This window comes from Tiliqua scincoides, chromosome 4 (genome assembly GCF_035046505.1).
Source record: "Tiliqua scincoides isolate rTilSci1 chromosome 4, rTilSci1.hap2, whole genome shotgun sequence".
In the NCBI taxonomy this organism is placed as follows: Eukaryota; Metazoa; Chordata; class Lepidosauria; order Squamata; family Scincidae; genus Tiliqua; species Tiliqua scincoides.
Window position 1 is genome coordinate 112,081,158 of NC_089824.1, and position 15,840 is coordinate 112,096,997.

The following is a 15,840-nucleotide window of genomic DNA, read 5'->3' on the forward strand; positions in this document are numbered from 1 at the left end:
TATTTTACATTCACTGACCCCATCCCAGGATGTGTGGGAAGGGAATCTGGGAAAACCACCTCCTAGAAGAGCACTCAACCCCAGGGGTTCTTATTAAAATAAAACCCACAACAGGAACATCTGCAGGGTGAAGAGACGTTAACAATCCACTGAATTATCTAATAATATGGACTGGGCAGACAAAGCAACAACATGCAACTAGTTTATTAAAGTTCCAAATAAAAGGGAATCAAACAAAACAGGGAAAGAAAAGTAGAAGTATCAGTAGGACTGAGCTTGGCTGGAATCCACAAAGAAAAGTTTTGATCAAATGGATACAGTAACAACTAAAGCCCAGCAGATGGAGCTGGGATGCTACCCAAAAGACACAGCCAACACAGTGCCCCCCCCCCAAATGTCATCATTAACCAGTGAAGTTTGCAGGCTTACTGGATGGGAAACAGATAAAATAAGTTTAATTGCCTGAATACAATCTAGCTAGAAATGGCCCCTAGCCTCAGCAACTTACATTGCCCAAGAAATTTATAGTCCCTGCCCTTGCGCACTAATCCAAGGTGACAGCAGCGGCCGCGGGGAGAAGTTGGGCGTACGGGACGGGCCGGAGGACCTGGCTCCGTGCCCTGCTTAGTCGGGGACAGCAACTCTGGAGGCCTGAGGCGTCCAGAGCACTTGCGGGCCTGCCTGCGGTGCCCCAGCCATGAGCCAAATTCAAGGAGGCGCCTTGGCTGCGTTTGTGCCTGGCGTGAAGTTCAAAGAGGTGCCTTCCTCGCCTGCAGGGACAGGCAGCTCTGAAGGCACCTGCAAGGGGAAGGCGCTGTCGCCCCTGTGTGGAGCAGTGCTCAGGAGCAGGGGAGTAATAGAGCTCCTTCCTCGCCTGCGAAGGCAGGCTGCTGGGTGCCTGGGAGGCATTGCTCGGGAACAATTTACAGTCCTTAGTTTCTCCAGTGGGGGGCAGGAGCTGGCCCACTGTGGTCCTGCTATGCCGAGAGGCTAGGCCAAAGTGGAGGAAGTCCAGCAGTCCCTCCCCCTCAGGAACTCTGTTTCTATTGGCCTGCCTATTCTGAGAGGGAGGAGCTACCCCAAAGGAAGACTAACCCGAACATGGAGATCCCACTGCAGAATTGGTACTTTTTTGTGTCCAATCTTTAGGGTTCACACAGCAGACTGGGAGATAAACTCACTAAGTTTCTGTGTACTCAAAACCCTTGGTCCGATGATGTCATTGTTACCTGGAATGGAACCCACCTGATCACTCCCCCTTAGACCTAGATAGACAGGTTTGTTACCCAACCAGCAAAATGGCGTATATCTAGGGCAGAACAGTTTCTGTAGAAAGGATGATGGACTTGCATTGAAGTTCATCACACATGGCTAATGCAGTTCGAAACAAAGGCTAAATTGTAAAGGGATGTCCCAGCAGGTTTTAGTGGCTGAACTTGCACAGGGATTCCCAGGAGTTAAGATTCCCTTTTGGAGTTAAGGATCCAAAATTGCAGAAAACAGGCAAAAAAGCAGATGCCTAATCTGAAATAAAGGATAAAATTTTTTTTTGGGGGGGGGGGGCTTAACCAGATTTATACAAGCTATCGAAAAATGTAGTATGTGCAATTCACTATTATTTAGCAATCAACTGTTATAAGGCAAGCAGCAAGGAGACAAAGTTACTTTGCAAATGTTTCAACAGGTTGGGTAGCTCACAAGGTCTTGCTAATTCCAGGCCAGATTTCTCTCCCACTTCAGGGATTAAAATTAGTACAGTAGAGCTAGGAAAGCTGCATACTAAGGGCACAATCCAAAGAGCACCCTAGGCCAGCACAGGTCCCTTGCGCCAGCCTCTCGAAGTAACAAAAGTGCCTTAAAGCACTTCTGTGCCACCAGGTGAGTTGGGAGGCCAAATGCAGTTCCAGTAGCACTGGTGGAGGGTAAGTATGCGCTGGCACAGGGTCTGGGGAGGGCAGGGGAGGCATTGCGGGGCTTGTGGGTGGACCAAGCCCAGGAGGGGGGTGAAGCCAGGATCCGGCACTTAGGCCTAATCCCCCTTTCGGGCGGCCCAGCCTAGTGCCAGCCTGCTTGGATCTATGTCATCTCTTTAGGTGGTATAAATCCAAGTAGACCCATTCGGGCTGCTGCCATGTTACCCAGGGGAAGGGGAGTCAATTCCCTGGCCCTGGGTTGCGCTGCAGCCAGTCCCAACTCTGCGCTGGATATAGTGCAGAACGGCCAGCCTGCCTGTTGCAGCGCAGAATAGGATTGGGTTGCCCATCTCCTACCTACGTACAATTTCAGATTCAAGTGTCTGTATGGAAGTCAAAACATACAACCATCAAAACAGCCAGCTCTTGCCTGTGAAAAAGCACCATCTGAGGACATATTGTGCCTGTGCAACATGTTAGTGCTTTTGCACTAACACATCCATCCATAATTGGGGGAGCTGGTGTACTATCACCAATTGCTTCTGTTGTGGACACAGTTCCCATCTTGCTACAAAAGCTCAAGTGTTTGTAACTGTTACAACCTCCAGTACCTCTTGCATTTCGTGGCCTTTTGGCACCTCTATTTTCCAATTTCTCTGTCCAATCTTTCTCACCAATTTCTCTCTCTCTGCATTTATCTTCTCTGTACGTATCTGCCAACTCAAGAAAACACTTCATACATCTGACAAAGGAGGCCCTAAATCATGCACGTTTATACTACAATAAATCTGTTAGTCTTTAAGATGTCACAGATTCTGTTTATGCTGCAACAGACTGATCATGACTGCCCCTCAGGAAAAAAATTAGTAGTAGTTTCTTAGTGCAACAGAGACATTAGTTGAATTCTGTTTGCAGTCTTCTTTCCATCTGGAGAGCAAGTACCTATGAAGGAAACGCATTTGGAAAGCTGAAAATTTAAAGTATCGATTGACTACAGAAAGAATGACAAGTGAGGACATAGATAAACAACTGGATTACTAAGGACAGCAAAACTGTGCAGTGGTGCAGAAGCATCTGTTTGCAGCTTTAACTTTTCCTTCCAAACTCTGCAGTAGCTACGTCAATGGCATATGGACCCAGCACATCACGCCTGCTTGCAAGGCCTATGTAATCAATCACTTTCTGTTCCAACCAGTACAAGTCCAATGGGTTCTAAAATTAGCCACTAAATTATTCCAGCAGCTAGTATTTGTGCCAAACAGGGTTTCTTTTTCTTTTGTTTATTAATCCAAAGTCATAATTTAAGTAGGTAATCAAGTCTAATGCCCATCACAATCATTGATTCCTGGCCATGTTTCCTAAGAAAAGAAATTCTCTTTTTCTGGTCATATGGATCTTTCACTGAACAAGATAAAAGTGCTATTTTCAAAGGAAGCCAAGATCTTAAAACAGACAAAGTGAGAGGAATAAAAATCCCAGGTACCCCAGCACAAGCCTCTCAAATTGATTTACAATGGCCTGAAATTGCTCACAACTGGTATTGCTCCTAGCAATCCTATCCATCTTGGACTGTATATTCAAAGTGCTCTAAAACATTCAAGACAGTTCGAGAAATAATAAGTGCCAAGAACAGATCAGGAAAACAGTGATAACTTTGCCAATAGCCTTGATCCTAGTCCATCAATCTTCCTTCTTGCCCTGCAAGGCACCTCAACTCAAAGTACACCAAGATCCAGGGTCAGCTCTACCACAAAGAAGGGTGAAGCTGGCTGATTCAGATGGCAGACTGCAAACTAGTTCTCAGGCAACAGAGCAATCCCCTCAAGGCTCTCCCCTGTAGATAGCCTGAAGAGGAAAGAAGGCACCCTGCTGCTTTTATTCTTCCCTTCCAAACAGAAAAGGAACAATGGGAGAAAGATTTGGAAAGGAGGAATTGGAAGTGCATTTTTTTAAAAGACAGAATGGGAAGGGGAGGGGAGCATTTGGTGCTGTACTTCAGGAAGCAAAATGTCGCCGTACAACACCGTTCAGTTCAGTCTTGCAAAGGTCTCTTGATACTGTAAGATCCTAGAGTTCATAGGCAACAAGTACTTTGAGAAGCTGCAAAGATTTTTGGAGGAAAATATAAACACTATGAGATGTTTCAGAAATATTTGGTACACACCAAAGTAATGTTTTGCCAAATCTTACAACGCCTGCGTTTTCTCCTTATTTTAGTGCTGAAAGCGGAATAGGCATTGCTTTGTCTTCCCTTGTACTTCAAAACTGTTTGACCATTTGCTTTTGTCCTTAACACTGAAAGGTTGAACTGTGACCTCACGTCCTGAAATGGGAGGTAGAATGGACAATTGAGGACTTCAGTAGCACAGCTTGGTAAGCTGATGCAGGAAGGTTGCCACCATATCAGCTGTTTCAGCAGAAGGCTCAGTTAAAAGATAATGTATTTTTGCCATATCAGTAAATTCTCCTCTTATGAGCAGCTTTTAAACTGAACCCTGGGGAAAAGCTGACAGGAGCCGAGTGGTGTCCAGTTTGGAACTCCTCATCCCTATGGGATTAGTGGAGAGAACAAGAAAACAACAGAGTAGGAACTAAGAGAGGAAGCATGATGGGATGTGACAACTTGTCAAAAGGCTGTGGGGATAAAGGCACAAATAAACAGACTTTCTTGGGGGACCAGAAAGTCCCTACAGGTGTTTTTACACAAATGCCCAAAGTTGCTGAGTGAAGATGGGAGAACTGGAATGTTTGGTGGCTAAGGAAACATTGATACAGTGCGCATAAGGGAAACATAGTGGAATGTGAGAACCAGTGGGATACCACAACCCAAGGTTATAAACTCTATAGGAGTAACAGGGGGGCATGTTGGAGGTTGGGTGGCCACCTATGCTAAAGAAGGGATAGAAGCAGAGATGAGATTGAAGGCGGGGCTACCTATATTATAGAATCACTGTGGGTTCAACTGCCAGGCCCAAGAAGCAATGTAATAGTCGGGGCATGCTATCATCCTACAAAAACCTGAAGGGGACCTTGAAATGAGGAAACAAATCAGGGAGGCATAGGGTTGTAATCATGGGGGACTTCAATTATCCTCATATCGATTGGGTCAATTCATGCTCTGGTCGAGAAAGAGACTGGATTTCTTGACATGTTTAATGACCGTGCCTTGGAGTAACTTGCCTTGCATTTCACCAGAGGATATGCAACTCTGGATTTAATATTGTGCGGTACTCAGGACCTGGTTAGGGATGTGAATGGTACTGTTTCCTTAGGGAACAGTGACCATGCCGCAATCTCTTTTGCTATGCATGTTGGGTAAAGAGTGCCAAGTAAATTCAACACAAAAACCCTTAACTTCCAAAGGGCAGACTTCCCTCAAATGAGTTAGTTAGAAAGAAGTTGAAAGAAGTTGACCTCCCAATGCATTTACCTACTGACGACCATTCACTCATTGCAAGGGCGCTCCCAGCCCCCAAAGGCCCCTTGTCAACTGAACAAGGCCCTAGGGCAGATCCTCCTGCATTGGTGGCTAAAGATCTGATAATGGAATTACAGCTGGAGGGGGATGACATTGTGGAGGGTGCCATCAGCGCCTTTAAGGAACTCACAAGACCAGAACAAATAAATATTATCAGATCCCTGGACAGGGTTAAAGCAGAACTTCTCAATTATAATACGGAAACTTCGACCTATGAAATCCATTCTCTGACCCTTCCAGTGCCAGCATCTGCTCATCAATCTGCTTTAGAAGTAGCCACTGAGGCAATTCCCGTCCCTTATTCCAGGGATTTTACACCATCTCCGGTGACCAACTTAGCCCTGAGTAGCTGCATGTCTCATCATCCTTCTGGTGCTGAGTGTCCATCAGGAAGCAAAGATTGACTAATTAATGCTTCTCCAGCCCCTGCTACTTCTTCCCAACTAAAAATTCTTTCCTGGAACATTGCAGGGTGGAAGAATAAGAAAAATGACAGTGGCTTCTTAAGCTATCTTAGAACCTTTGACATTATTCTGTTGCAGGAGACATGGGCTTTGGACCATCTGTATATCCCTGGCTACAAGGCTTTTGTAGTACCTGCAACTAAATCCACCTCTAATGGTCGTCCTTTGGTGGGTTTAGCCAGCTTTGTACTGAAGCAGTTTAAGTCATGCCCTCTAGACATCATTCCAGGCTGTTGCAAGATACAAGCACTGAGGGTGTCTTTTGCAGACATTGACTTAATTTGCGTCAACACTTATATCCCTCCTTTGCTTAATAGTTTACAAAGGACCCAGCTCTGGAATGATCTATCATCATGTATGAATGACCTTAAGAGGGCCCACCCCCATGCTGAAATTCTTTTGCTGGGCGATTTAAATGCCAGCGTGGGAAATTCAGCAGATATCTTTCGCAGAGCCTGGGATGTGGTTGATGACAGCTCCCTCCCCCCCATTTGCGCATTAAGCAGGCGGTCCAAAGATGCATACTATAATGCTAATGGTATGGCCCTTGCTAAGTTTTCCATCAGCTCTAACATGATCTGGCTCAATGGTCTAAGAGAGTTCCCCAACGCTGATGAATTTACTTTTGTATCATCTCGTGGTACCAGCGTTGTGGATTACATTTTAGTTTCCACTAAAATGAAACATCATGTGAAAGATTTTGCCATTGGGGACCTAACCCTTAGTGACCATCTACCTTTAATCTTGGTCCTTGACCTCCATTCTGGGAGTGTTCCATCACAAGCTGAGATGGATACTTGTCCCTGAGATGCAACTTGTCCCTCAAAACAGCCACGGTACCAGAAGATTGGAGGATAGCAAATGTCACGCCTATTTTTAAAAAGGGAAAGAGGGGGGACCCGGGAAACTATAGGCCGGTCAGCCTAACATCCATACCGGGTAAGATGGTGGAATGCCTCATCAAAGATAGGATCTCAAAACACATAGACGAACAGGCCTTGCTGAGGGAGAGTCAGCATGGCTTCTGTAAGGGTAAGTCTTGCCTCACGAACCTTATAGAATTCTTTGAAAAGGTCAACAGGCATGTGGATGTGGGAGAACCCGTGGACATTATATATCTGGACTTTCAGAAGGCATTTGACACGGTCCCTCACCAAAGGCTACTGAAAAAACTCCACAGTCAGGGAATTAGAGGACAGGTCCTCTCGTGGATTGAGAACTGGTTGGAGGCCAGGAAGCAGAGAGTGGGTGTCAATGGGCAATTTTCACAATGGAGAGAGGTGAAAAGCGGTGTGCCCCAAGGATCTGTCCTGGGACCGGTGCTTTTCAACCTCTTCATAAATGACCTGGAGACAGGGTTGAGCAGTGAAGTGGCTAAGTTTGCAGACGACACCAAACTTTTCCGAGTGGTAAAGACCAGAAGTGATTGTGAGGAGCTCCAGAAGGATCTCTCCAGACTGGCAGAATGGGCAGCAAAATGGCAGATGCGCTTCAATGTCAGTAAGTGTAAAGTCATGCACATTGGGGCAAAAAATCAAAACTTTAGATATAGGCTGATGGGTTCTGAGCTGTCTGTGACAGATCAGGAGAGAGATCTTGGGGTGGTGGTGGACAGGTCGATGAAAGTGTCGACCCAATGTGCGGCGGCAGTGAAGAAGGCCAATTCTATGCTTGGGATCATTAGGAAGGGTATTGAGAACAAAACGGCTAATATTGTAATGCCGTTGTACAAATCGATGGTAAGGCCACACCTGGAGTATTGTGTCCAGTTCTGGTCGCCGCATCTCAAAAAAGACATAGTGGAAATGGAAAAGGTGCAAAAGAGAGCGACTAAGATGATTATGGGGCTGGGGCACCTTCCTTATGAGGAAAGGCTACGGCGTTTGGGCCTCTTCAGCCTAGAAAAGAGACGCTTGAGGGGGGACATGATTGAGACATACAAAATTATGCAGGGGATGGACAGAGTGGATAGGGAGATGCTCTTTACACTCTCACATAATACCAGAACCAGGGGACATCCACTAAAATTGAGTGTTGGGCGGGTTAGGACAGACAAAAGAAAATATTTCTTTACTCAGCGCGTGGTCAGTCTGTGGAACTCCTTGCCACAGGATGTGGTGCTGGCGTCTAGCCTAGACGCCTTTAAAAGGGGATTGGACGAGTTTCTGGAGGAAAAATCCATTATGGGGTACAAGCCATGATGTGTATGCGCAACCTCCTGATTTTAGGAATGGGTTAAGTCAGAATGCCAGATGTAGGGGAGAGCACCAGGACGAGGTCTCTTGTTATCTGGTGTGCTCCCTGGGGCATTTGGTGGGCCGCTGTGAGATACAGGAAGCTGGACTAGATGGGCCTATGGCCTGATCCAGTGGGGCTGTTCTTATGTTCTTATGTTCTTATGATACAAATCCAGAGTGTAGGTATAAAATTGTGGCTAACAGCGCCCTTTCCCCAAATTTCCATCGTCTAAGTACGGAACCAGCAAGCAGAGATTTTTTATCAGGCATTCTACAGGATCCGGATCCCCTTGTTCAAATCAAATCCTTTGAAGGTTTTATTGGTCACGTTTTTAAGGTTTTGAGTACGAAGCCTAAGTTGGTTAAATCCTGTGGTGCATTTGACAAAAAGGATTGGTTTGACAGTGAATGTAGGAATCTTAAGGTGTGTATTAGGGCTTCTTATTTAGATTTTAGAAAGTACAATGACTCCAAGTGTTTGGTTAAATACTCTATCCTTAAAAAACAACTAAGTGTTTTATTGACAGAGAAAAAGAAAAGGTTTGTTTTAACTCAGTGGAACAAGCTGCATCAAGCAATTCAACAAAAAAATAATAAACAATTTTGGGCAGTTGTAGCAGGTTCGTGTAGATCAGAAACATACGACCCTGCTATTATTCCATCATCTACATGGGTTCAACACTTCACAGACATTTTTTACGATAAGAGCAAATCCCCAGACGCCTACCCTGACTTCACCTCTGTGGATCTGCCTATCTGGCCTCCTGTGACCCCTGAGGAAATTAAAGAACTAATTATGCAATTGAAGCCAGGGAAGGCTGCAGGTCCAGATGAAATACCACCTGAGCTTTTAAAAGGCGATCCGGAATGGTGGGCCCAGTTACTTGCCCATGTCTTTACAGTGATTGACAGGTCTGGCCTATTGCCCAATGTCTGGCTTACAGCGACAGTTATTCCTATCCATAAAAAGGGTGACCCTACCACACCAGGAAATTTTCGGCCCGTTAGTTTGCTTTCTGTAATAGGTAAGATTTATGCTAAATATCTATGCAATAAACTTACTCTCTGGGTTACTTCGCAAGGCATCTTAGGCCCCGAGCAATCTGGCTTCTGTTGGGGCAAATCAACTTTGGACAATTGTTTGATCCTATCTCATTTGGCCCATAAGCAGGTTAGGATATGCAAGGCTCGCCTTTATGTAGCCTTCCTTGATCTGAAAGGTGCCTTCGATTCTGTGGATAGGGAGCTTCTTTGGTCCAAGTTGGAAAACATGGGGATTGATAAAAGATTGTTGTTGCTGATTAGGTCCCTCCATCTAAATACTTCATGCAGGGTTAGACGCTCCTGGAGTGGGAATCTAACTCATTCCATCGCTACCAACAAAGGGGTCAAACAGGGCTGTGTCTTGGCCCCCATGCTTTTCAATCTGTTTCTAAACGACCTTGCCCCATCCCTGAAGGAAGTAGATAGCCATTGCCCGAAGCTTGGCGCAAGCCAAGTGCCGCTACTTCTGTATGCGGATGATGCAGTACTGATATCCCGTACTAGGATTGGCCTAAAACGTCTGCTGAATCGCACTGAAGAGTATCTTCTGTCCAACAAATTGCAAATCAACTATGCTAAATCTAAGATAATGATATTTGCCAATAGATGGAAGGCTTTTAAGTGGTCTTGTAATGGCAATAAAATGGAGCAGGTTAAGCATTTCAAGTACCTGGGAATCAACTTCCATTACAGGCTCACTTGGGCTTTTCATCGTAAGGCAGTGCAGAACGCATCCAAACTGGCGTCCTCAGCTATTTCCCGTTCCTTTTTTACCTGCGGCAATGGTTATGTTCCAGCTGCTCTGGAGGCATTTAAGGGAAAGATTCTTTCCCTGGTCCTTTATGGCTCTCCCGTCTGGTATAAGGCTATTACCCAACCATTAGAACGCATTCAAGCCTCCTTTCTGCGGAAGATTTTGGGTTTACCCAGGTGCATTCCCTACTCGGTTCTGTGTCTTGAGGTGGGGTTAATTCGGCTAAAGACGACTGCTTGGCTTAGATTACTGAAATTTTGGTTTAGGACTTTATTTAACCCTACCTCCTCTGGTCTAATGCTCCAATTATTGTCGGATTCAGTCCTGCCATTAGAGATCACTGATCTTCTAACCAAGCTCAAGTCAATAGGGCTGGACACTGCAGAGCTAGGCATGATTGGGTGTGATGCTGCTTACAGAATCGTCAAAGAAAGAATTCTTGACATCGAACAACAAGAGCTGTTTAGTGCCGCCAGAACCACATGCTCTCCACTCTATCTCCATGTTCCAATCAGTTTCGGGAAACTGGCCTCCTTCTTTTATCACCTGGAGTGCCCACAGGCTCAGAGAGCATTCACACTTGCAAGATGTAATGCTCTTCCATCAGCCGTGTTATCGGGCAGGTTCAGTGGTATTCCCTACTCGGAGAGGAAATGCAAGTGTGGTAGGGATTGTATTGAGACCATAACACATACCCTTTTCTACTGCCCACTTCATGACGTCTCACGCAAGAAATATCTAGGCCCTTTGCTAACTAGGATGCAGGGCTGGGAGGACTCAATCATGCTTCAGTCTCTCCTTTCCACATCTGACTCTGAGACCCTTGATAGGGTCGCTGCCTTTTTATCTGGGGTAATTGCCAGGCAGAGCTCTGGAACTCTGGGCAGTATGTGAGGAAATGACTGATGTCTATGTTGTGGTGTCTTTGTATATTTTTGTTTTGTTTTGTTCTTTCTCTGTATTTTATGCCAATAAAGGTCTACTGAACTGAACTGAAGTTGAAAGAGAAGGTAAAAAGAGTCCGATCTCACCAGAGTGCATGGAGGCTGTTTAAAACAACACTGGGTAATAGAGACCCAGTGGAAAGGTATACTGCAAGGAAAGAAGGGTTCAGCCAAGTCCAAGTGGGTGCTGGCATGGCTAACAAGCAAGTTAGAGAGACTGGAAAAGGCAAGGAAGCTTCCTTTGGCAAATGGAGGTCTTGCCCAAATGAAAATAAGAAGGAACTATGGGAGAAGAAATGTAAGCAGGTGATACAGGAGGACAACAAAGACTTTAAGGAAAAGCATGGCAAGCAACATAAACGGGAATAATAAAAGCTTCTTCAACTATGTTAGAAGTAGGAAACCTGCCAGAGAAGTGGTTGGCCCACTAGATGGTAAGGCAGGGAAAGGGGGAAAAAAATGGAGACTTGGAGATGGCAGAGAAAAATCTTAAAAAACACAGAGAAACAAGCCTTGCTGAGGAGAATCAGCACAGCTTCTGTATGAGTAAGTCTTGCCTCACAAACCTTTTAGAATTCTTTGAAAAGGTCAACAGGCATATGGATGCAAAAGAACCCATGGATATTATATATCTGGATTTTCAGAAGGCGTATGACACAGTTCCTCACCAAAGGCTGCTGAGAAAACTCCACAGTTGGGGAATAAGAGGGGAGGTCCTCTTATGGATTAAGAATTGGCTGAGGACCAGGAAACAGAGAGTGGGTGTCATTGCGTTGTTTTCACAATGGAGAGAAGTGAAAAGCGGTGTGCACTAGTGATTTGTCCTGGGACCAGTGTTTTTCTACTTGTTCTTAAGTGACCTGGAGACAGGGATAAGCAGTGAGGTGGCCAAGTTTGCACATACTAAACTTTTCTGAGTGGAGAAGCTCAGAAGGGATTGTGAAGAGCTCCAGAAGGACCTCTCCAAACTGCGAGACTGGGCAGAAAATGGTACATGCATTTCAATGTAAGTTAAGTGTATTAGGGCAAAAAAACCAAAACTTCACATATAGGCTAATGGGTTCTGAGCTGTCTGTGACAGCTCAGGAAAGAGATCTTGGAGTGCTGGTGGACAGCTCAATGAAAGTGTCAACCCAATGTACAGAGATGGTGAAGAAGGCCAATTCCATGTTTGGGATTATTAAAAAGGGAATTGAGAATAAAACATCCAATATTATAACACCATTGTATAAATTGAGGGTAAGGTCACACCTGGAGTACTGTGTCCAGTTCTGGTCACCTCATCTCAAAAAGAACATAGTAGAACTAGAAAAGGTGCAGAAGAGAGTGACCAAAATAATTACTGTGCTGGGGCACCTTCCTTACAAGGAAAGACTACAGTGTTTAGGGCTCTTCAATCTACAAAAGAGGCATCTGAGGGGAGATGATTGAGATACACAAAATTATGAAGGGGTGGATAGGGTGGATAGAGGGATGCTCTTTTCTCTCTCACATGATATCGGAACCAGGGGATATCCACCAAAATTGAGTATTGGGAGAATTAGGACAAAAGAAAATATTTCTTTACCCAGCATGTAATTAGTCTGTGGAACTCCCTGCTGTAGGATGTGGTGACGGTGTCTGGCCTAGATGCCTTTAAAAGGGAACTGGACAGATTTCTGGAAGAAAAATCCATCACAGGTAGCAAGCCGTGATGGGTACATACAGTCGGAAATTAGCTGGTCACTCATCATGAGGGCCAGGTAGGAATTTTTTTCCATCATCCAAATTGGCAGTTGACACCTACCCCAGACAGGTGAGGGTGGGACAGTGTGTTCAGTAAGTTTCATGTTTTAAAATTGATCACTTGTGTTTTACAAGGTAGCCCAAGTTAAACTCAAGCCACAGTCTGCTATCGTCATGGGTAAATAGATGCAAGGGTAAACAGAATGCCAGATGCAGGGGAAGTGGCAGCAAGAGGCAAATATCTTGTCATCCCTGAGACATCTGGTGGACCGCTGTGAGATACAGTAAGTTGGACTAGATGGGCCCTAGGCCTGATCCAGCAGAGCTCTTCTTATGTTAGGTTAAAAGATAGTTTTTTTACAATAATTAAAGAAATATTGTGTGTTCCACAACACAGTATGGCTATGGGTGATCTGACTGCAATAGTGTTACCTAAATCACTGTTTCTCAAACAGTGGGTCGGGAGTCAATTTTAGGTGAGTCCCCATTCAATTCAATATTTTATTTTTAATGTATTAGACTTAATGCTACCATGGTATGTGGCTACATTTGGGGAAATGTTACAGACCTGTACTTTTAACAAGCTACTATGTATATTCCTTTAACGATGATAGTCAATAGAACTTACTCCTGGGTAAGTGTGGGTAGGATTGCAGCCTAGGATTGTAAAAAATTTTCCTGCTTGATGATGTCACTTCTGGTCATGGGTCACTTCCAATGGGTCACTTCCATGGTCACTTCCAATGGGTCTTGACAGATTCTCATTCTAAAAAGTGGGTCCTGGTGCTAAATATGTGAGAACCACTGACCTAAACCATATGTCTTAGGTTGAAAATCGCCGCTCTTTTTCATATCAGGGCACACTGACAAGGCAGTAAAATTTTCAAGGCACACCATCAGGTTTTTGACAATTGACAAGGCACACCATGCTGCCAGTGGGGGGCTCACATTCCCCATTGGCCCTACTAATAAATGACCTTCCCCCAAATTCCTGTGGCACACCTGTGGACCAATTGTGGTTGGTTGAAAATGGCTGTCTTGGAACCAAAAATAAACCTTACCTTCCATTAGCAAAAGAGACAAACGCAGCTTTAAGAGCTACCACTCTTCAGGTATTTGCAGCTGTTGTAGAACTGCTTACTTAAGAAGTCTTCCATGTAAGAAACCATCTTAACAAGTAATTGGCTTCTGCAATTAAAGTTCCTCTAATATTTTTTGCTTTTATTTTTATTCTATTTGTCAGACAGTAACCTTAGAGGAGAAAAAAAAATCCCAAAAATTATGTAAAATATTTTATCCCTCATAAACAGGGCAACATAGACACAGAACTCAAATTCCTTCTCAGTGACCTTGAACAAATACAATGGTTTCTGTGGGGGGGGGGGGGAAGAGATACCTGCTGTGCATCTGTCCTATATTTACATAAACAAATACTTTATACATATTAAATAATTTGTCGTTCTGACCTAGTATTGTCTGCCATGATTGTTCCTGAGCAGAGATCCATCTCAGCCCTGTTATTCAACACCATTTAACTAGAGATGCTGAGATTGAACCAGGAATCTTCTGAATACAGAGCATGTGCTCTACCACTGAACAGTGTCCCCTCTCAGCCTGCCAGAACTCTCAGGGATGTATGAAGTATCATACTCAGGTGCCCCAGTTGATTTATCACTCAACATGAGGAACATGGTAAGACAATCATCAGAGCACCCCCCTCCTTGGATGAATGTTGTAAATGGAATTGTTTGAGAGAGAGAGAAAGCATTCTGAACACTCATTTTCTTTCTATTTGATTTAGTTCTGTCCTACTCAAGCAGTATCTTTCACAACATAGGGTGATGCAAATTTTTAAGTGGTATTCAACAACAGCATGGATTTACTACCCCCCTGTGCTGCAAGGGGACTAGTGGCCTCAAAGCAAATCCCACCGTTTTTTGTTGTTGTTAATGTTAATTGAACAGTTTTGCTATTGCTTGAGGTTACAGATGATATTCACTGGGCTATGAATGTCCTTCATGAACCTTCCTATCCTATAGGACCATAACTGTCCTATGAATGTCCTGGCATGAACCTTCACATGCCAGAAACATTTTTATTGACTTGTCCAAAGCTTTTCACAGAGCTGTCTGCAATAGCTCCATTAAATAACCTTCTAAATAACCACACAAGATACCTTATTCAAGATCTTAACAGGCTGGGTGAGAACCAGCTGGGAAGGAAAGGAGGAAGAATGAAAGGTAGTTTTACTATTTTTCTCATGTGAACTAGTTCTTACTCTCCGGCTCTCCTGCTCTCAGAAACCTCTGAAGGAGGCAGCGGGTGTGCGGGGAGGCACCTCCAGGTAAGGTCCAGCACCCCTGGAGGTGTGCCCCTGGGAGCCACAGTGGCCAGGACCGCCATTACCCAGAAGTGTCAGGCGGCAGCCTCTGCTCTTTATATGGCGGTCCTAGCTCTTTATATGTCTAAAACAATGGTTCCCAAACTGTGAACCATGGCTCTCTTGGGGGGGGGCACAAAAACCAGCCAAAGGAGCCACTGAGTCCTCACAAAAAACCTGCCACCCTATACAATGTATAGGATTGTAGCCCTAACAAGGAGCCATGGCCAACGGCCCAGTAGGTCAAGGGAGCCACCAGTTGAAAAAGTCAGGGAACCACCTATCTAAAATCTAAGAGCATGAACTTATGTGGGCACTTCCAGGCACAAAACTAACAGCATTTCCAGGTGACTCAACAGTCGACGTTGCCTACTAGCATCCAGTAAGGTCAGAGAGCAATGAGCTAAATTAACCACAAGATTATATAGGCTATTTGTTTACCACATCAGAATTGGCAAGAGGCAGCTAACTGGCAACAGGCTGAAAATATCGCTTGGAAGCATCCAAGCACCACAGGTGCAGCAGATACAGGCTGATACAAGCAAAAGTTAACTACAGGTTGAGTCTCATTATTGGCAAGGGTTCTGTTTCCAGAACTCAGTGGATGGTAAAAATCGAATTAAAGCAAAGCCATTTAAAAAACAATGTCCCTTTGCTAGGTTATTTAAAAACCATCTTGCTGACCTTTGTAATGTAAGATAGAGTCATTTGGCAGACAATCCATCAATCAGTCTCTCTCCAGGCGCTTAGAAAGGTTTCACTCCTGCTTGGTGACCAGTCTTTCTCAACACTCTTACATTCTGTCAACACTGTACACATTGGGGAACCCTACGGAGGGCTGCTGGGGGCAACCCGCAACTCCTGCACCTGCCAACAGGCCTCAATAAGTAAAAATAACCCC

General features: G+C 44.7%; 1 protein-coding gene across 3 annotated transcripts in view; it reads right to left on the reverse strand.

The window, feature by feature from the left end:
• The window catches only part of COP1 (COP1 E3 ubiquitin ligase), a 192,349-nt gene that overhangs the window by 57,065 nt on the left and 119,444 nt on the right, over window positions 1-15,840 (reverse strand). The gene's annotated exons all lie outside the window — the stretch shown is intronic.